The sequence below is a fragment of the Schistocerca americana genome, chromosome 2 (assembly GCF_021461395.2).
Source record: "Schistocerca americana isolate TAMUIC-IGC-003095 chromosome 2, iqSchAmer2.1, whole genome shotgun sequence".
In the NCBI taxonomy this organism is placed as follows: domain Eukaryota; kingdom Metazoa; phylum Arthropoda; class Insecta; order Orthoptera; family Acrididae; genus Schistocerca; species Schistocerca americana.
This window is the reverse complement of record NC_060120.1, coordinates 116570790-116594388: the sequence shown is the minus strand read 5'-3', so window position 1 is coordinate 116594388 and position 23599 is coordinate 116570790. Positions and strand designations below refer to the sequence as shown.

General features: G+C 41.1%; 1 long non-coding RNA gene across 1 annotated transcript; it reads right to left on the bottom strand.

Annotated features, from left to right (window-relative positions):
- Positions 1 to 5225: 5225 nt before the first annotated feature.
- LOC124596090 lies at positions 5226 to 13294 on the bottom strand. Its single transcript, XR_006978281.1, has 2 exons — positions 13128 to 13294; positions 5226 to 6123 (listed from the first exon to the last, which is right to left on the bottom strand). It is a non-coding gene; the product is annotated as an uncharacterized LOC124596090 (long non-coding RNA).
- Between the last annotated feature and the right edge of the window lie 10305 nt (positions 13295 to 23599).

Genomic DNA, 23599 nt, shown 5'->3' with positions numbered 1-23599 from the left:
GCGTTGTTGTAATTAATATCAAGATAGCTAGCAGTGACCCCATTATACCAACCAAAGTACTTTGTACATAATAATGTAGCGAGCTGTAGTGTGATATATAGTGTGGAAAGCTGGATATCCGATCTTAAATGGCCTTGTAGTGTTCGTACAGACGATTATTTCTAGTCACGTCATTGAGTGTGGGCAAGATCTTGTCAGTACAACCTATTTTAATATTATGAGAGTGAGCTACAGTGTCTGACATTGCTTTGCACCGGCGTATTGCAGTGCTGGTATAGCCTGTTCATACAGTATATCTCCCACGAGTTTGTGGTATCTATAGGGTGGCACAGACAAGAGTCACCTATTCTTTTTTTTTTAAAAAAAAAAAAAAAGGAAAAGGAAAAGAAACCTTGTGTACATCACATCAGCTACCTGCTGGAACCAAAGGGCCATGACCAGTTCTGCGGACAATCCTGCAAATTGTGAGCTTTGTTGAAAGCCTTGCACTGGCCTTCTCAACATTCTCTGCCAATCACTGGAATGACCCAAGAAAGACTGCAGAACCCAGGTGATACGCGTCATTTCTTCCAAAATATGTCACAATCTGCAATTGGTTCTATTCTGTTCTCTCAGTGGCTGTTGTAATTGTCTCTTCAACAGGTTGAATGAGGCCCCCAGGCATACACACCGAGTGCATCTGGTATCCTTTCCAGTCCCTTGCTGTCATTTTACTAAGGGGTACCATCATTCTGCATCTGTTTGAACTGCTATCGATTAATAGACCCCTGCCCTTTTGCATTTGGCTCCACCTCACACTGAATAAAACAGGTTTCCCCAAAACAGTTGAAGTGAGTCCCACTAGCTCAGTTTCAGTGAAAGACACCTCTGGTGCAGGTATCACAGGTACATGAGTCTTAGTTCATCCAACATACCTATTTGTAACAGTTGCCAATCGCTGGACAGTAGTCAGGGTGATTTCCAGCTTCTTACAAACGTCTACCAACTAATCCCATGTTCGAAAACAGCATTTACAATGGGGCTACACTTCGGCTGGTGCAATGTATTATAAGACTATAAGACAGTGAATAAATAACTTTAAATCAAGCCCTCTGATTATCTTTTAAGCTGCTGAGCTTTTTTAAGATTCGAAGCAAATACACAAAACTAAACTTCTATTAACACAACACAAAAACCTGTGGTAAATTAGTTGTTAGCAAACTCTAAAAAGAACTTAATCAGTGCTCAAATCTCGATGATATTTTTGTATCTTCACAACAGAGAGATGTCCGCACCACGGACCTGTACCTGGACTGCCGATGCATCATGTGTTTACTCATGTGACCTATTATTACACAGGAACCTCATTGTGCTAGCTCTGACATTCGATGCTGATCTGTAAACTTTTCAAACTACCCACATGTAAATAGTGGGGGTAACATGTCATAGAAAATGATGTGGACTAAAGAACAAATGGAGTGGTAACATGTACTTAGCTCTACATAGGCAACAGGCATAAAACAAAATTTAAGACATATTTTGCAGGTGATTTCCAACAGAAGGAAGGTTTTTTTAACCGCATTAGATACAACAGCATTAATTATCTTTTAGCGCAACTAGTTTTGGTATTGTAGTTTCATGTCAAGAGTATGGTACAACAGTGGAACTGGTTGCAATAAGAAATTGTTAATATGGTTGTGTCTCATACAATTCACAAAAAGAAGAAAAACATTAGACAATCACAGCAGAAAGCTAAAAAAAGCAATTTAGAACTTTCCAGTTGTGTAAATAGTACTGGGGGACAGATAAGAAAAATAAGACTTAAATATGTGATTTAGTGGGGTACAGACTACCCTTTCGGGGTTACATGTTCATTATTTTATTGCTGTGACAGAATTCCAAGATAACGTATGATGCATGTCTGAAAAGTAAGTACTGTTTCATTCTACCATCACTTGACCACTAGTGTGCTGTCCTGCACATTTACACTCATCTCTCCACTTCATTGTCTTTCGACCATGGTGGTAAAAAATAAAGGGAGATGTCATTATCTCACAAACAAGAAGCTGATGTCGACCATCTTAAGTAGCCCAAAACATTAAAGGCCAATTCACACTGGCTGTCACGTCATGTCCTTTCCCATCCCCATCAAGGTTACTCTGGTGGCAAGTTTGATGGCTGATGTCATCCGTCAATTGCTGATCACGAGACTGACAAACCCATTTCCTCCCAATTTACAGCCATGTTTATATCTCCAAATTTAGTTTCATTGTGGTTTTCATGATTGATATCATTTGGTTTTTGTTTATTTGCTATAAATTGTTTCATTTAGTTAGTCCTTTATTTAAATTTACAATAAATGGCAACAGATTAATTGAAGCAGTTGGACAGCAGTCTGAATTATATGACATGAACATATGAGATTGCTTGCCCTCTACTACATTTATAAAGTAGAATTTTATAAATACTGGTACCATAATTAAGATTTTATAATGAAATGAACTGCCAACATACTGCAACTTGAAGTGATAAATGTACCATGGATAGACAAAAATTGATTAGCAGGCGAATTTTAATTGTATGTAGTTAGGAATTTTTAGTGTTACGCAAGGAAATGCACTGAACCCTTTGGTCACTGCATGTTGTGTGTTTAAGTATGTATTTGCGGCTGGCCTATTTATTGTTAAACAGCTATCTGAATTTTGTGTGAAACAGTTTTTCAAGCTTCAGTGGCCAGTATTTATGTGGCTCCAAGTAAGGCACTGAACCACTAAAAGCAAATTACAACATGTAAAGAAAACTTACATATATCTTGAAGGGAAAGGTATTGAAGGAGATACGACTAATTCACTAAAATTTCCACTGGACTAGAAACTAAAGTTAACCTTAAAATAAATTTTCAGAGGATGTGATGGCAGTTCATAGCACTGTGTTCCTTTTAGTAATTCTGGATACATCTTGACTTAAACAAGCAAAAAAACTGAAGCTTCCACTTTCCAAAATTCAAAATGCAGATTCCTCTTCCTCAGTCTCCTTGTATAATGTGTGAAATTCCCCCTTCTGTAACACATAATGGCGTTTTTTCTGACCCATGCACTATCTATGTGCTGGTTTGCACTTCTGTCTCCCTTTTCTAATATATAAGCTATCCCTGCAAGCTACAAACCACTGAGTCCAATAAATGTCATTTTCGTACAAATGTGGACTCCAGCATCAACATATATAAGCTACCGCATTGTGTATGTGCACGCCCGCAGAAAGAACAGTTGAGGACAGCAATTTGAGTTGCGATAATGTGACTAGAATTGCCTTGACGTGCCATAACATGAAGTACTGTGTGAATACACCTTGACATGATGATGCGATGACGTCATGATGCCGTGATGGACAGTGTGAATTAGCCTTCAAGGTTTCTCTGGATGGTGATTATGTTTGGTCTGTGGTGCGCTCAACTGCATGGTCATTAGCGTCCTGGTTTCTCTGGAGAAAAGTTTTTCGACAGTGACATCATTCTGTCTGTTGCTGAGCATGTGACCCACAAGCTCATTTCCTTATGATACACGGCCATGGTCAGACCTCCATTTTTCATTTCGTCATGATTTTCGTGTTTGATGTTTGTTATTTGCTATAAATTGTTACGTTTCGTTATTTCTTTTGTTAAAATTACAATAAATGACCACAGATTAATTGAAGCAGTGAGACAGCAGTCTGAATTGTATAACATGAGGGTACTAAATAGCTTGCCCTCTACTACATTTATAAAGTGGATTTTTATAAATACCTATACCGAATTTAATATTTTATAATAAAATGGATTGCTACATAGCTACAACTTGAATTGAAAAAAATACTATGTGTAGAATCAGATTGATTAGTAGGTGGAATTTATTTGTATGTTGTTAGGAATTTTTAGTGTTGCATAAAGAAATGCTCTGAAACCTTCAGACACTGCAAGCTGTTTCTTTAAATATGTATTTGTGACAGACCTATTTATTGTTAAGCAGCTCTTTGAACTGGGTGTGAAAAAGTTTTGCAAACTTCAGTGGTCAGTATTTATGTGGTTTCACTAGCTAACCCCAGTACAAATAAGCCACTTGAACTACTAACAGCCAAATACATCATGTAAAGAAAACCTGTATTTCTTGAAGGGAAGGGTAGTGAGAGAGGTATGACTAATGCACAGAAATTTGCATTGGACTAGAAACTTAGGTTAACCTTAAACCAAATTTTCACAGTATGTGATGGCAGCTCGTAACACTGTGTTCCTTTTAGTATTTCTGGGTGCAATTTAATGTAACAAATGAAAAAACTAATGCTTCCACTTTCCAAATATAAAATTCGGATTCCTCTTCCTCAAGCTCCCTCCTTGTATAATGTGTGAAATTCCCTTTCTGTTGACCGATGACCTCGCTGTCTGATCTCCCACAAACAACCCAACACTTTCTGTAACATGTAATGACATTTTTCGCACCCACGCATATTCTTTGTGTTGTTATCCACTTCTGTACCCCTTCTCTAATATACAACCTATCCCTGCAAGGTGCAAACCATTTGAGTCCAATAAATCATTGTCGTACAAATGTGGACTCCAGCATCCAAGTATATAAGCTATCGCATTGTGTATAGCTCTGTCTGCTCTAAAGTGAACATAACCAAAATCACATTCCCTCCGGTGCGAACGCTATGCGCACGTTGTTTGGTCGTTTGGGGGTTGCATTCATGGGTGTTTGCTTGTTATCCGCTGATTCTCGGTTTTCAGGCAAACAATCAATGGAAGTTTGCATCCTCGCCACTTCGGCGCCAGCTTCTGTAACAGGTACTTGATTTGCCACAGTGTGCTGTTTTTCCGTGCAAACTGTTGTGTATAACATTTTTGTGGAGTGATTTTGGAGCGATGGAGTGGCTAGATGATACTCTTCTCCTTTTAACTGAAGAGTACAGATCCCATAGGTGTTTGTGGGACACTAAAGATTCTCACAACAAAATTCTAAACAAGAAGAATGTTGCCTGAAATTGCCAAAGGTCTCAAAATACCAGCAGACGAAGTAAAGAAGAAGATGAACTCTCTAGTGCCCTCATTCCGGCGAGAGAGAGCGAAGGAACACACAACCTCAGGGATGGGTGCAGTAGAAAAATATATATGTAAGTGGTTTGCATTTAGACTGATGTCATTCTTCCTGGATGAATACGAACTCAGGAGAAGCAGGTGTTCAGAGGTAAGCAAAGTGATAAGCACATGTTAATAGTAGTTTTCATTCGTTTATGTTTTACTTTCATGAGAGCAGTACAAACAGTATTTAATCAATTTTAACCACAATTCTATTACCATTCAACCTGGTCTTTTTCTGATTTCAAATATTTTGCAAATTCATTTCTTACTTCTGCTTCTTTAAAAAAAAATCTGCTTGGGACAGATCTCAGAGGCAAAAAAGGCCGGTCATTTTGTGTTCCTTGCCACCAGCTATGCAGAACCACAGTTCCATCCTCAGTTTCTTCATCAATTGTCCCTGGAGGCGTGTAAGCACTCCTTGAGGTCTTGCTTCATTACAAAAAATTGTCCAGATGAGAGCATAAAATACTGTTTTCAATGTCCAATAACATTGGCTTTGCAGCACCGGGAACACAGATGAAAGAATTCCAAATTTATTCTCCACCACCCTCCTTGCTCTGCACAGTCTATAATTGAACACACATTCGTCATTTCCTTGAGCATGTTTGCCTGGATGTGGTTTTAATAAATGTTCATGGGGAGAAAATGCCTTGTCACCAACGAAATATGTAAGGTATGCTCTTGCTCCCTCCCACAAGTGGTGCCTCCTCTGGAATACCAAGGCTGTTATTCTCCATTTGCTTTCAGAAGAAAGTGGTTTTCATCACCCCACCATCTGAAATACGTCCTTGTGAACCAATATTTGTATACATATTTGTATACATATATTTGTATATGAAGCAGTAATCAATGTCAGCTACCCCTAAACGCATAATGCTTAAATATCCTTCATAATTATAAAACTATGTTCCGCTATTTGCAGGTGCAATTATCTCACAATGTTTCTCATCAATAGTTCCAAAGCATTGTGGGAAGTTTCACTGGTTCTCAGAGCCCTGGGCAATTCCTGACGCCTCATTTTCATCCTGAGGAAGCTGTAACAAAAGAAATTAATATTAATTAATATTAAGGCTGCTGCTAATAAAATAGTAACAATATATGAGGGTAAATCAATTATTATCCGCAAAGTAGTTATACAACTTTATTTATGAAACTTACAAGAACATCATTTTTCGACACAGTCTCCTTGCGTTTCAACGCACTTGGTCCATCGTTGTACAAGCTTCCTGATGCCCTCATAAAAAAAGAAGGTTCTCGGTTGAGCTGCGAGCCAGGAATACACCGCTTCTTTCACTGCTTCGTCCGAGGCAAATCGACGGCCCTTAATGCCTGTTTGAGTGGACCAAACAAGTGATAGGAGGGGCAAGATCGGGACTACATGGAGGACGAACCAGTACCTCAAATTTGAGTTTCTGGAGCGGTTCAGCAGTATGGGCAGCAGTATGGGGACGGGCATTATCGTGCAACAACACAACACCTTTTGACATGAATCCTCGGCGTTTGCTTCGAATTGCAGGCTTTAGCCTGACAGTAAGCATCTCACTGCAACGTACACTGTTTCTTGTTGTGCCCCTTTCCCCATAATGTTCCAGTAGTAGACCTTGTCCGTCCCAAAAAACTGTAAGCATCACTTTTCCTGCGGAAGGTTGGGTCTTGAACTTTTTCTTGCACGGCGAATTCGGATGTCTCCATTCCATACTTTGCCGTTAACCCTCCGGCTCGTAATGAAGGATCCATGTTTCGTCGCCAGTAATGATCCTGTCTAAGAAGTTGTCCCCTTCGTTACCATAGCGATTCAAATGTTTTTTGCAGATGTGCAAGCGCGTTTATGTAACTGTGTGAGTTGTTTTGGGACCCTTCTTGCACAAACTTTATGAAACCTAAGTCTGTTTTGGATGATTTTGTAGGGAGAACCGTGACTAATTTGCAGACGATATGCCACTTAGTCAATAGTTAATCGTCTGTCTAAGAGAATCATTTCATGTGGCTGCTCAATGGTTTCTTCATTTGTGGCGGTAAACGGTCGTCCGGTTCCTTCATCGTGCGCAACACTTGTGCGACCATTTCGGAAATTTTCAATCCATTTGATGGACACTCCGTTGTGGCAAAACACTGTTGCCCTACTGTACCGAAAGTCTTCGATGAACTTCGACCCCTGATATGCCTTCCGACCACAAAAAACGGATCACTGTACTTTGCTCTCCTTTGGTGCAAATAGACAGCGAAGCATCCATGTTTAACAGCACAGCAGCGATAACGAAACTAACCTAGCAGCTTGAAAATTGCAAAGATATGACAACAAATAAACAAAGCATGCGTCATCAACGTAAAACGACAGTACTACCAAAATAAACAAAATTATAACTTAATTGCGGATAATGATTGACTTACCCTCGGACAATCTGTTTTAACCTAAACAGGCTGTATAAAAGCAATAAACTAATTTACGTCAACGTCATGTTACTAGTATGTTGCTGTCATGTTATGTCTTAGTGTGATTATGTGCTGCCAGTGAATTAGTTACTACATAAATTCTGTTGTAAACTAAAACTAAAGTGCCTGCATCGAAGTAAGAAATTAACTGATGTCAATCAAAATACAGCTACTTTCACATTATGTCTTAATCTAATAATTTGAAAAACGATTCTTGTAGCATTACAAGAAACAAATATTACTTTAAAATGATTCACATAATTAAAAAAAATTACTATCTTTCAGGAACTTAGTCAAACAGAAGAGGATGTGCTGGAAGACACTACAGCGCCTGCACCTGTAGAACATGAAGGCTTGACAGAGGCGATTTTTGTCTTCGAAAGTACTTCAGAGGAGACTATGGATGGAAGTGGGCCACCAGAAATGAGAAAAAAGGCAGTAGGCCTAAAGGAGGCAGTGAATTTAGGACTGCACTTACAATTTTTAAGTATCAAATACACTCCTGGAAATTGAAATAAGAACACCGTGAATTCATTGTCCCAGGAAGGGGAAACTTTATTGACACATTCCTGGGGTCAGGTACATCACATGATCACACTGACAGAACCACAGGCACATAGACACAGGCAACAGAGCATGCACAATGTCGGCACTAGTACAGTGTATATCCACCTTTCGCAGCAATGCAGGCTGCTATTCTCCCATGGAGACGATCGTAGAGATACTGGATGTAGTCCTGTGGAACGGCTTGCCATGCCATTTCCACCTGGCGCCTCAGTTGGACCAGCGTTCGTGCTGGACGTGCAGACCGCGTGAGACGACGCTTCATCCAGTCCCAAACATGCTCAATGGGAGACAGATCCGGAGATCTTGCTGGCCAAGGTAGTTGACTTACACCTTCTAGAGCACGTTGGGTGGCACGGGATACATGCGGACGTGCATTGTCCTGTTGGAACAGCAAGTTCCCTTGCCGGTCTAGGAATGGTAGAACGATGGGTTCGATGACGGTTTGGATGTACCGTGCACTATTCAGTGTCCCCTCGACGATCACCAGTGGTGTACGGCCAGTGTAGGAGATCGCTCCTCACACCATGATGCCGGGTGTTGGCCCTGTGTGCCTCGGTCGTATGCAGTCCTGATTGTGGCGCTCACCTGCACGGCGCCAAACACGCATACGGCCATCATTGGCACCAAGGCAGAAGCGACTCTCATCGCTGAAGACGACACGTCTCCATTCGTCCCTCCATTCACGCCTGTCGCGACACCACTGGAGGCGGGCTGCACGATGTTGGGGCGTGAGCGGAAGACGGCCTAACGGTGTGCGGGACCGCAGCCCAGCTTCATGGAGACGGTTGCGAATGGTCCTCGCCGATACCCCAGGAGCAACAGTGTCCCTAATTTGCTGGGAAGTGGCGGTGCGGTCCCCTACGGCACTGCGTAGGATCCTACGGTCTTGGCGTGCATCCGTGCGTCGCTGCGGTCCGGTCCCAGGTCGACGGGCACGTGCACCTTCCGCCGACCACTGGCGACAACATCGATCTACTGAGGAGACCTCACGCCCCACGTGTTGAGCAATTCGGCGGTACGTCCACCCGGCCTCCCGCATGCCCACTATACGCCCTCGCTCAAAGTCCGTCAACTGCACATACGGTTCACGTCCACGCTGTCGCGGCATGCTACCAGTGTTAAAGACTGCGATGGAGCTCCGTATGCCACGGCAAACTGGCTGACACTGACGGCGGCAGTGCACAAATGCTGCGCAGCTAGCGCCATTCGACGGCCAACACCGCGGTTCCTGGTGTGTCCGCTGTGCCGTGCGTGTGATCATTGCTTGTACAGCCCTGTCGCAGTGTCCGGAGCAAGTATGGTGGGTCTGACACACCGGTGTCAATGTGTTCTTTTTTCCATTTCCAGGAGTGTATAAAAGAAGGAAAGCCAGAGAAAAGTCCCTATCAGGTTGCTTTGGGGAGTTTGTTGCGTCCAAACTAAAAAGTTGAGATGCTTATGTACAAAACACTGTACAGCGCAAAATACAGGAGGTACTTTTCCAGGCAGACATGGATAATTTCAATCCTCCAGAGGAAGTACTGCCAGTTGACATTGCCTGTACATCATTCCCCAACACATCAACAGACACAACATAGTGAATATATGATGCATAAATTTTATATTTAAGTCATATTTCATTTGATCTCTCTACTGTAATTAGTGCAAGAGAAATAAATCCCATTAAAATAAACAAAAACAAATAATGTTGATTAATGTAAAATAGAAATATACAAAGGACATAATCATTCACATGACTTATATTCGAGATATCTGTGTTAATGTCACAGTTTAGCTACTGATTTAGTACATCTAAAAACAGATGCAGAATAAGTGGAAAAATTTTTCACTCTGATAATGACATGTTTTATTCTACAAACTGCGGAGCTTAGGTTATGAAGTAGCCTCTCATAAAGGTATTTTGTGTATTTTTATATTAAATCACCCATTTTCATTGACTCTTATCTTCCACGCATTTGGCTCTGAGCGCTATAGGACTTAACATCTGAGGTCATCAGTCCCTTGGACATAGAACTACTTAGAACTAACCAACCTAAGGACAGCACACACATCCATGCCCGAGGCAGGATTCGACCTGCCCCGTAGCAGCAGCGCGGTTCCGGACTGAGGTGCCTAGAACCGCTCGGCCACAACGGCCGGCGTCCACGAATTTACCTTTATAAAATCCACGAGGAATTATTTGAAAAACAAATGCTGTTGATATACGAAATAGATATTTGAGGCTGCCATAACTGTAACCTGTTGCCAAGACGCGAGATGTTAGTGCTAGCCTGCTGAATGGCTCTTCGATAATTTGTGTCTTGGTTTGAAATTTTCGGTTCAATTGCTGCTAGAAGAAGGCAAAAATCATCCATCGACATATGGGTGAAGTTTCCCAATACACCAAGCGATGGTTGCATCTGCAAATCACAGATCAGAGCCGAACCGCCAGTTCTTTCACGCTGGTGCAAAAAGTCAGAGATCCGTATTTTTCTCTGTGTGCCCCGTTTGGTTTTCATGACCAACAGCGTGATCGCTAAAATAAATGAAACAAGTTGTATGGTTCTGTTCTCCATCCCGCTGTATTAAATACTGATGTTAACGCGACAAAGATTTAGCGCAAAAAAAAGACACATAGCGTGCCTTGCCTTTTGTTGATGCCAGAGTAAAAGTCTATTCATATTCGCGAAAGCGCGTTTGCTTGTGTACGTTCGCGTTTGCTTCGTAGTAAATAGGGCTTGTATGTACTTCACGTGTAAAAACAGTTGAAAATCATCTGGCGAAGATCATAATTTCCGCAATAAGAATAGTCGAGCACAGCTATGCAAGTTGAGGTCACTTGTCCTGAGTTGACAAAAAACGTGAATTGGACTTTACTTTTATTTTTGTTGTTTTATTTCTGTCATTTAATATTAGATTTACCTTACTTTACTCAGTGTCCCTTCTTTCTCTGATTTCCTGTGTTTTTCACTGACTTGCAAATCGCAAATGTTCCGACACCCTAACCACGCTGTAAAGGTCGCACAGGATGCGGAGGCCGATGCACAGTGAACACTTTTTGATGTCCCTTTATTTGTATATACATCACGAGAGGTACCATGGTTGTACTCCTTTTGAAGATATACTTTGGTTTTCTCGAAGGCAGTGGTAGGATAATATTGTGCATGCAAAATTCCATGGCCGCTAGATGTGCGTGCAGTCGTCTGGGTGCCTATTCTGTATCTTTCCGCCATTGCCCCGATCATTTCGGTGGTCAAGAGCACCGAACGGTCGAGTACACGAATTAGAGCCCCTGCATTATTCAGTATGCATTCGATAGCGATACCGTTCGGGTCTAGAGAACCGAAGCGCTGTTGTCGGTTCGCGTCGCGCAAGCCAATCAAAAGCAAGCAGCTGTAGATCCCCGCATGCGCACGGCAGCGCGCACAGCGCCACGAACACAAAGCGGCTAGCAGACGACACAGGCGCGCTATTCTTCCAAGTACCGAAAATTGCGTTTACGTTGCCATAACGCATGACGCCGCATTCCATCGAGCTGACATGCCCACCTTCATCGCTCTTGCCTCCTCCTAAACAGTATCAGGGTCGGTATATCCATTTCCATGATTCTCAGCTGAAATTCATAGAAATTTCCCTGACCGCATGTTTCCATGCCTGTATAATAACGATAGCGTGTTTGACTGTATTGTGCAGAATGTCGTAAATGCCACATTATGTCATCTTATTGTCATTCACACTGACATCGTGTTTTGGATTTTACGTTTCGGAAAATGAGTTAGGAATAGTGTGTAGTACCACTTTCTACTAATACATCTAAAAACACCCGAAAAATTGATTCTGAGAGTTTCAAAGAATAAGAAGATAAACGGAATGTGGTTATAACTCGCTCCTAGACATCCAAGTGATTAATTAGCCCACTTCTGTATATGGTACGTCAACGATTTGGGTCTTAAAAACAAAATTGAAGAAACGCATTTTCGACAGCTCCTGCAGTTCGTCGAAGTTTGTAACATGCATCTCATGAATGAAAACGTTTCGTATATGGTGCTACAGTCTAAAAATATTATGGTGGAGATCTTTCATCTCTGTCTACTGTTGAGGATTCGATCGCACATAAACAGTTGTGCCAAGCAAGATTATGAAGATGACCGCTGCTAGTTACATTCCCAGTAATTTAAGTTGTGCTCTTAGATTCCTGTCTAACTGCAACTCGGAAATCGCTCCATATTCGGAAAAAATGGCGAATTATTTCTGACAAGAAAAAATATAAAGGTCACTGCCAGTTGTTTCACTCACAGCAATATCATGTTTCGTTTTTTAAACACACAGAAATCACGAAATCATTACTGAGGAATGCACTTTTACATATAAGTAATAACGAATATTGCAGAAAGATCTTAACTTACACGAATAACAACGTCTCAGAATGTGTTGCATATATGAAGAGGAAACAAAATTTTTTTTACGCATGCATGCGCGAACCGATGGACTTTTGAATGGCATTCCCGCACGCTAACCACTTGGCCACGCCAAATTTTAGAAGCTTAGTCCTCAATTCTGGTACTATTGTGCAGAGGAAGGTAGGCTGACTTCGTTGCCAAACGCCGTTGCGTAAGTCATAAATGCGACATAGTTTGGAAGGTTTCCAATATCAGGCTTCACATAATTTCTTTCCGTTGTTACTTGAAAGTTGTCAATACGTTTCGATAGTTACTAACTAAACCATTTGTGGGAAAAAGTACACAAAGTCACTAATAACGTCAGTTCACACTCACGTAATATACATAAGCAGAGCCGATGTCTTGATATTTAATGATCTTTAAACTCTTATTTGCATTAAAATAACACGTATTTTGAGAGAATATTTGCCGAAAACTTTTTTTTATGTAGTCATTCACAGTAACAACCTAACCTAACCATATTTCTAACAAAGGAAAATAGTCTATTATGAACTCGCTTTCCAACCAGATGCGCCCTCTGGTGATTTTTTAGTAACACAATCACTAAATCCAATGCTAAAACCACTAAATATGTTTAAAATAACAAATTATAAGTGTACATAAATCACAGCTCACTGATCGACAGGGCCACACCGAAATCCAAAACCTCTCGGTACAACTGTCGTAAAATCGGTGGGAGGACCGTTCGGTAACAGGTCTCAGAAGTTTACTGAACAGTATATTTCGATAAAGAAGCGAAAATGACGTCACTACCGAGACAAGCCTACTACACTGATCGGTACGAACGAGACAGAATAGGGCCCCTGGGGAAGCACAGGGAGAGAGCGGCAGTGGTGGGGGGCGTTCAGAGCGCTGTAGGGGAAATGCCAATCTAAACTGAAATCTGCACTCGCATTTTTGGTAAATATTAAGTGGGGCTCCTCCACGGTCACACTCGCAAGGTGACCATTGACAAAGATTTGTCGCCTCTTTGGTTAGTATCTAAAAAGAACTCCGCCGAAAATGCAGCGATTTATTTTCGCCTCGTTTGTTAACCATCTGCAACTTTCAGAGAAGAGTCAACAGTGGGGAATTTTCAATAAAATCTACAAATTTGCCTTGTTACCATGTTAATATTTGCTTCCTTTGCCAAAACTCAGAGGAGTTTACATGGTCTCAATTCACTAACAAGTTGTGCAGACGCAACTGCGAGATAATTCTGAAATAGTGGTTTACTAAGTTTAGTAAGTGGCGAACTGAGGAAAAATAAGGTCAGCATCTTATGAAAAAGCACATCCTCGTTACAAAATAAAAGCGTAATAATTTCACTTATGTTGTTCCAAAACCAATACCAGTTCCTCATCTCATCAGCTACAGCTCTTAAAAATTACATTTTTTCATAGGAAAAGTCTGTAGTTAGTTGAATAACATTGTGCATAATGAGGTTATGTGTAACAACCATACAGCGAAATACTCTACTCTTTGTGTGCTATCATTTGCCAAAATCTCATTTCGATATCTCAAATGCATTATAAAAATCAGAATGTTGTGGATATTTCACTCTGGCTTTATCGCTGGCGCAGTGACCGCAAATTAGTGCGCAACGTCAGATCAATTTTCTCGAGGCCCCCAACCAAGTCCAAAGAAAAATTCAATATGTTTGCTAAATATAATACGCAGCAACATGTTATCTAATACACACTGGACGCAAAATCATACGACTTCTATTTTTCATTGCAAACTTTTTCGAAATACGCGAAGTGTTTTACTTCCACTACGAGCATTAGCGAAATGATGGCACATCGTAATGAACCTGGCATATAAAATAACAAGTAAAGCAAAACTGACTTTTTTTACTGAATAGTTTTTGTAAAATCGTTTGAGAAAGGCTGCAGGGCGTGCTCATCCCTTTTGTCATCCCTGACTGGCTGAAACATGGCAAACACTTGTCGGCCTCCCCTTCTGAACAAATGAATGGAACTCTCCCAGCTCCTTGGACGAAAACTGGACAAGCCTTTATTTGTATATTATACATCATGAGAGAAACTGTGCCTACGTTCATCTCGCAAGCCCCGAGGAGTCGCTTCATGACGCCATCAGAAAGTCCGGAAGTGGGACCGGCGCCTGATGACTAGATCTGTAAGCTGCTCCGTCGGCGTAAGTGAAGTCATCACCTGTTGGTCATGGTCTTTATACAGACTTGCCTTCAACTGTCGTTTTGAGTCATCAAGTCAATCCAGATTGTTTGAATGAAACTTCCGTTAAGAGAATTAAACGTAGAAACAACGTTCGGCTGCGAATAATCTCGATTATAGTGACATACTAATCCGCAGCAAAGTCGAGTTACAGATTAGAGTCTTACGTGATTGATTGAAGCCAATTGATTATAAATTACCAGTTGGATGGCAGACTGATTTATAGCATAACACATATTACGCATTCAGGACAATGCTCTAAATGTTTTTTAACGGATTAAGTGCACCTTAGTAGCGTAACTACCACTGAGACGTTTGCAGCACGAATTTGTCTTTGCACCCATACCAGCAGTGGCAAATGCGGAAAAACTGATCAAATATGGTAAAGGATATGTAGTAGAGCATCCCTTGCGTTTTTCCAGTCTGTGTACGATATCTGTACATAACATGCATCAGATCACATTTCGGATGCTTGTTCATTTTCTAATATATGTTTCCGGGCATGACATAGTAGCTTCATTTTTTTATGAAAAATGCGTCAAAATGGGACTTTGCATTTAAATATGGCGCAAACAAAGTCTAATATATTACTTTAGCCCAGATATGTGCTCTTGCGCTATCTGTGCTACTGAAATGCTTAAATTTTGATCGATGTTCTATAAACAAACAGTTATATGCCAATCACACCTTCCAGTTTCTCAAAAATCCAGTTTATTTTTACGTGATCTTTCGATAAAAAGAGCTGAATGAGGGATTTTTAATAGATCTAAGCAATACTGGGATCTTCAAATTGTAAGACTGCTGTAGATGAAAGCCACTGATTGTCAGAACGTATCAGGTACAGATAAATGTGGTACAAAACATTTGAAACAAATCACGGAGCTTTAGGTTAGCTTCAGGTAATATTTTTTAATGTAGTAGGCACTCGCAATTTTCTTCCATATATATATATATATATATAGAGAGAGAGAGAGAGAGAGAGAGAGACAGGGGGGGGGGGGTCCAAAAAACGTATCCACTGTTTAGAAGTCCATAACTTGCAAACTAATTGACGGAGTTGTCTCATTTTTGCTGAAAGTGTAGCTGAAAGTCCAACTTAAAGATATCACTGTATGTGTTCGAAATGGTCACCATTAACATCCACACACAAACGATGCCGTCCAACTGTAGCACGAACTACTGACTGCAACGTGTTCAGTTGGATATTTGCACATGAAGGAACGATGGAGTCTCGAAGTTCATCCAATATGCGCGGCTTTTGTCGATAAACGACGCCCTTTAGTGTTCCCCACAGGTAAAAGTCCAGAGGAGTTGGGTCTTGTGAATGTGGTGGATAATCCACAGCACCTCTACGCCCTATCCACCTTCCTCGTAGATTGTCGTCGAGATACGCCATAACACGATTTTGGTAGTGGGCTGGAGCACCATCTTGTTGAAAGTAAACTCTTCCGTCTCCATACAAGTCTCGGATGGCAGATAAAATGGATGTCTGAAGCTTCACCGGTAACTGTGCCTTCAAAGAAGAATGGCCCAATCAAGCCCCGGTAAGACAACCCACACCACACATTTACTCCAGGCAAACTTGAGCGTCTCACTCCAGTTTCACGGGCACACTGTCAGACAGACTTCTGTGATGAGCGAGTGTATTGTTGTAACACACGACGGGAGTTAGCTGGACTTGTTACTATTACAGGTCGTCCAGATCGTTGTTTGTGTACATCTTTAACAGAGCCTTCGACTTCAAATTTGTCTCGGATGCGACGAATCGTTAAATGAGTCGGTGGCTCTGTTTGATACTCATTTCGCCATTTCCGCTGAACCTCATTAATGTTTTCGTACTTAAAATACCACTTCAAAACTGACTTCCTTGCATTGAATGTAAGCCATGTGCCAGCCATGTTTACTCGAGTAACTATAGTTCAATTCATTTATGGCGGTTCGCGCATGCCCGCCCAGACGCAGGAGATTGCAGCGTTGCCAGTTGTACGCGCCAAGAGAAGCAGCGCCGTAGCAGTGTAGTTCTCAAACTTACGTTTAGGGGGGAGCGCGCTGTTTATGAAGTAAAGCCACCACGGCCGCATTAAACCTTTCGCTGCTACAGAGACGTGCTCCCCGCATTCCACGCCGTGCGCGATTTTGTAACCACTGTGCAGACACATAGTGTTCCGACTGATTTGACACACTTATCATTCGATTTCACAAAAACTATTTGGCCCAAAAATTTGATTTTGACACATCTTCTTGACTGATACCTTCCCCCCATAAATGACTTAATTTTGTTTCGATTTTCAACGCAGTTATATTGCAGCATTAAATGTAGTAAACCATTGCACGAAATTTTGAAGAGTTGCAGAGGTAAAGTTCATAGCGTATACTTTCCGTATGTTCGATTGTAGTTACCACAATGTTGAGAATGAAATGTGGACAAGATACCTAAATTTCATATAAAATTTACTGTATAACAACATCTCATTTAATTTAAGTACCAGATTGGTGTCGTATGTAATATTGAGAAATATTCCGTCTTTCGCGACTGTAATAAAAGTTTTATTTACACCGGGCGCGTTTGACTTTATTTTAAAGCACTTCAATCAATCAAAAGGAAGTACACAAAATACGTTAAACAAAACTGTGGACTTACAAAAACATTAGGACTTGAATATACTGTGTATCATTGCTCTGAGCTATGTCAAATATAATTTTTGTGTGTGGCACACACAAAAAGCATTTATTTGCTAAAACACTGATCGGCCGACACAAACGTTGAATATTGTGTTACCTCAGCACAAAACTACGAAAGGTGACTTGGCAATGGAGGAGACAAAATGCTGTCCAATGAAGATGCTTCAAAAGAGAAAAACGCGTCTGGTCTAAATAAGACGCTTATTACAGTTGCAGAAGAGGAATATATTTCAATACCATTGGTAAAATTGCAACTGTGGAACAAAAACAAGAAAGAAAACATGAGTATTATTGTGTATGTGCCTTACCCTTCATTGTTGTCAATCGCTGCGATAGTCTTCTGCATCGCTGTAGTCAGTGTCGCAGTCCGAATCATCAGGTCTTAGAGTTATGACGATGGGTTCAAGCAGATTGTCAATTACAATTTCCCTGTCCATGTCCTCCTCCTGTAGCCTTTGTGCATGCCGAACACATTCAGCCCATGCTGAAGAAGTAATTCTGTCAAGTGCTTCGTGCAGAAGCCCTTCTGTATCGGCAATTTTAAATGTCACGTTTCGTTCTGCGACATACCCTTTCACTTGTGCCCAAATTAACTCTATCGGATTGTATCGGCAGTGGTACGGTGGCAAACGCAAAACTGTGTGTCCATGTTCCTGTGCAATACAATCGATTTCATAAACTTTTGTGCGAGGCTTATGAAGCACTACAAGATTCAACATTTCAGCACGAGTTTGGTTGGCAGTATGTGGAATATTTTTACTTGCAAGCCATAACATGATATCGGCTTTTTTTGTACTTGTTGTGGGTGTCTTGTCAACAACAACAGAGTGATAACTCGCATTGTCCATTACAATCACCGAGTTTGCAGGCAAGTAAGGGAGAAACTGATTCCTAAACCACAATTTAAATGTCTCAGAGTTCATTTCGGAATGATAATCCCCTGAATTTCTCTTTTTTGCCCAGAACACTAATTTGCTTTCTGGAATGAATCCAGAAGCAGAACCAGCGTGAAGCACAATTATTCGTCCACCTTTACCAACTGGTACTTTAAACCCACCCGAACCATCACTCATTTTCCAACACGCTTTCCTTGTGTGATTTTGGTTCACCCATGTTTCGTCCAAGAAAAAAATGTTCTTATTCCCGGATTTTCTTACTTCAATAATACGTCTTAAAAACTGTGCCCTTGAAGCAGCGATATCACTACGTTCCATTAAAAACTTTCTTCCGTCATTTGTATGTACATATTTGAATCCAATGTTTTTAAGTATTCTATTCATTGAAGTCATGCTACCTTTAAAATTTATGGTTTCACGCATTTTCACAGTGATTTTTTTTACAGTAGGAAATTCGCCTGTGTTGTACACGTTGAGCACTTCTCGTCTTAGAACATCTTTGTCGAAATTATCTAAATTAGTTACAGTCCTCTCACGAGTGCGATATTTCCCTGGCGATCTGAAAAGTGGGCTTCCACAGGTCTCCGTAGATAACTTTCCTTCATTGGCAATCCGCTGAACGGTTCTCAAGCTAACGCCTGTCGCTTCTGCAGTGCGTTCCTGAGATCTGGCGACATCCGTGATAGGTCCACCGTTTTCTGCTTCACGCTTGAAAAAAGCGTGAATCCGGTAAATTATGTCCCTCGCCTGTTTATGGAGAGTTTGTCGCTTACCATCATTATCAGCCATGACAACTTGCAACAAATGCGATAAAAATTCACCAAAGAATAACTACAATCACATTTAACACTCGCACTCGCCAAGACATTCCCAGCAGACCGTTCAGAAAACTACTGAACACTCATTGGCTGTCAGCGGATGCGTGACGTCAGGTGCGTAGAACGAGCCTTAAATCGACCGCAGTCGTTCATGGTTCCAACTATACAGAGTGTTCATTTTAATTGGAGACATTGAAATATCCGCAAATCTACACATCGGATCAAACAAATTTATAACTAAATTTTTTTTTGTCTCAGAGGGGGACATCCAATGATACCAAATTCGACGAATTTGTAGTCAAATTTGTTATAATTGGATGTCCCCTTCCGGGAGGAACTAATTTTCATTAGGATTTCTTTTGGCTCTGTGTGTCGTTTTCAAGAGATTTCAATGTCCCCATAAAATGAACACCCTTTATAACATAAACAGTGTTTATAAATTGGGAAATATTCTATCTTTAGCAACTGTAACAAAACTTTCTTTATACCAGAGTCATTTCGCTTTTTTCTAAAACGTTCTGATTAAAACGAAGTTGGCGAAGTACACAAAACTGAATTTTGGACGTAATAAAACATAAAACTAAAATATATTGCCAGTGAGGCACAAAGTGCAAACATTTTGTTTTTGTCACAACGGACAGCAAATACTTGCCAAAACATAGATCAGTCGACGAAACCATTGAATATGATGTTGCCAAAGCAGCGAAGCAAAGAATTCCGTCAGACAATCAAATAGCTCGGCAACGTACGAGCCGAAATTCTGCTCTAAATAATACTTTTAATACTGCCGCAAAAGAATATATCTCAATATGAATAGTAAAACAGCGACTGCGGAAGAGGCGATATACAAACAAAACGGATAACATGAATATTGTATGTGTGCCTTTTCGTTGTTTTTAATTGCTGTGAAAAGAAATATTGGAGGAGAAAATTACAAAAACTGAAAACTTATTATGATTATAATGAAGCACAGGAAATTTCAAAACATTACATTCAAACGAATAAAATTCATTAAGTAAGACACTTCGCTATTGTTTTTAAATAAATGAAATATTTAGTATGCAACAAGCCTTGAACTCAGAAACTTCCGATTAGCAGCCCAACACCTTTACCATTACGCCAACGCAGCTACTCATTTCTGGCATCTCCTGGAGCACTCTAAACGTTTGCAAAATACCGACAAACACTGTTGGGATGACTATGAATTACTCACGTTGCGTCGAAGTACAATAGGAAATAAACAATTACCACTGTTCTTTATTGCGAAAAAGCGGTTCGTGAGACTGATACAAACACCTTTCCTTGCTATCGCCTGAATTAGGAGGCTTATTGTTTGTTTGGTTTAATTAATTAATAGAATATGAAGCAATTGGTGTAAAGAATGCTTTTTCCAAACCTTCTATAAAAGAAAGTCTGCTATCAAGACATTGCTTTTGTTCAATTACTTCATTTATGACTGAACGTTTCTAAAATTGAAGACACTCGTCCGTGCTCTGCACTGCAGTCGAGATCTGGCAACGTCGTTCTCTGTTCATTGGCTGACTGTGATTTGTGACGTCAAATGCGCAGAACGAACCTAAACTCGGCCGCCAAGATATATGACGCGCACCTTAGGTGCAACTAAGAACAAAACACTGACTATCTGGCGATTGTCATCTGACAAAACAAAACAACGCAATACAACGCTTGTGTGGCGATTGCCGGAACTACAGACTATTACACTACCAAAGATGAGACAACTCCGTCAATTATTTTGCCATTTATGGACTTTTAAACAGTGGACACATTTTTTGGACCCCTCTGTATATACTACACAATTAATCAAATGGTGCATAGCGGAGGGTACTTTGTACCGTTACAAATCTTTTCTTTCCCGTTCTAATCGCGAGTAGAGTGAGGGAACAAAGGCTATTTATATGCCTCCATACAAGCCCTAGTTACTCATATCTTCTATATTTTCTGAATAGTGTTCCACAAAAAGAACATTGTCTTCCCTCCAGGCATTCTCATGTAAGTTCCCCGAGCATCTTCATAATACTCGCACATTGTTGGAACCTACTGGTAACCTATCTAGCATCCCGCCTCTGAGTCGCTTCAATGCGTTGGTTTAATATGATCTGGTGGGGATCTTAAACACTGGACCAGTACTCATTAATGTGTCACGCAAGTGTTCTACATCTTCCCAGAAGAAGGAACTAATGGTCCTGAAAGCTAGAAATAGTTTTTTATTCAAGTGCTGTTTTTATCTTGTAGGTGTCTACGGGTTTGCACGTAGCCGTGCAGTACGTAACACGCGCTCGCCAGCCGACCTATCTTGGAATGCTGACAGTTTGCTTGGTCAGTAGACGCGCATCTGACCGCAGTGCGCCACGGGAGAGTAAAAGCCACTGGCCGCCGTCCGCAGCGCGCCGTATGACTAGGGCGACCTCGGGCGCGAATATGTCTCTTTTCTTAGCTCACCATGGAGCCTTTCGATACGACTGTAATTAGCCGGTGTTAGGATGTCAGACACAGTGATGATGGGTGTGCGTAGCGAGCATGTTTTATAATCAGTCTTTTGTTAATAAACTGTTTAAACTTACTTCTCGGTGTTCGCGTACTGCCGTACCTCAAGGACCCACCGCTTACGAAACCTGACAAATATTTCCTGTAATCATCATCCGGGACAACAACACAGACTAACTCCTGTACAGAAGTGGTGTCAGAAGTGGGAAGTGGAAAATCTACAGTCCTGAAGAGGCGCAGTACAACGTGAACTTCAAGTAGCACAGCATGAACATCTTCCAACTACGCGGGGACATCCAATGCTGAAATCCAGGTTGGTCTACTCCAGTTTCGCTAGAATACGAAAGGCAGTGATGGATTTATATTTTACACTTGAGTGACTCATTGGCGTTAAATTAGACTAAATGCCCCAATCTAGTTAGAGTAACGTTGTCGATCTACAAACGCTTATTATTGAACTGCAAGAAGAAATTCGGCAGTTAAAAGAAAAAGAAGCGAGCGTAACATTCCGAAAGACTTGTCAAATGATTGTTCATGCAGTACAAGTACAACTACAATAAAGAATTATTCATTATTGCCATCAGTACCAGTGTTTAGCGGGAAACACGAAGATGATGTGAAAGTGTTCTTTCGTAAACTTGAAGGTGCCGCCCTGTTAGGCTCATGGACAGATTCCGCTAAGCTAGTAGTTGCCAAATTAAGAATTCAGGGAGCAGCACAAAATTTCATTAGCGCAGAGCCTACTTGCGTGAAAAAGGAAGATTGCTATGAGTTTAGAACGATTGTTGTTCAGAGATTTAGACGTAAAAACGCGATCAGATTTTACAGAGAGCAGCTTTACAGTTTGCGAATGCGACGAGAAGACTCTATCAAGCAGTTTGCCGACAGAATCCGAAACATCAACGCTCAAACGTACGAGTTAGTAGAAGATGAAAATAAAAGTCGCATTCAGTTGTTCGAAGACGACCAGAGAGCCTCGTACACATTTATTCATGGGTCGTACGGAGAGGAAGTAAGCAAAGCTGTTAGATTGGCACGATGTAAAACGTTTCAGGAAGCAATAGAATCATCTGTTGTTTCGTTCAAGCACTAAGACGATCGAATGAGATGCAGAAACAAGTACGCAAAGTTTTCAACACAGCAGTACAACGCTACAGATGCAATAAGCTGGGTCGCAAGCGTAAGGATTGTGAAGAGGATCGAATCTGCTATCATTGTCGGATGCAGGGTCATGTTTGGAGAGATTGTCGCAACAAGAAGAAAGGTAATGCGAACAACAGAGAATCTGCCAGACCTTTAAACGAGTACGGGGGACGTACGGGGCACAACTCAATCCGCCCCCTGCCAGAGACAGTGATTCCTGTTAGTTCCGGCGATAATCAGACTGAAAATGACTTCTTGATAGGTTCTGCATATCGTGGGAGAAACATCAAACTACTCTACTTATAGACACAAGACCACATTAATGTGGTGTTACATAGATAAACGGGATAAACTGAAATCGCCGCTGTTAAAAGTGCGAGAGTTAAACAGAGGAAAACGACGTAACTATGGAGAAGTTGACGTAGAATTAATTCTTGGCCAAGGCCAAGATGAAGGTGAAAATAAAGACAAATACACAGCATGGGTGCAAGTATTTTCAAACAACGGAATGCGGTATGTCGGTGTACGTGGATTTGATTTCTTGTCCGCTAACGAGGCAGAGATAATTGTCGCAGAAAGAAAGATCAGGCTAGGCCGTAGCAACTACAACCTAGGAAATCGTTCTTCAGATTGTACCCAAAGGAGCAGCAATACTGACGTCGATGCAACAGTTCAAACCGTCCGAGTCGATCTTCAAATTGATGAGCCTCAGCAAATTCCAAAGGGTAGAGGCAAGACAATCTACGTTGAATTTAAGTCACCCCGATGCAAGGAAGGAACTTTGTTATTAATTGAGTGATCCGAGAAAAGTGAGTTACTGGATACAATGCATTGTTATGTTGCTAGAAGTGTA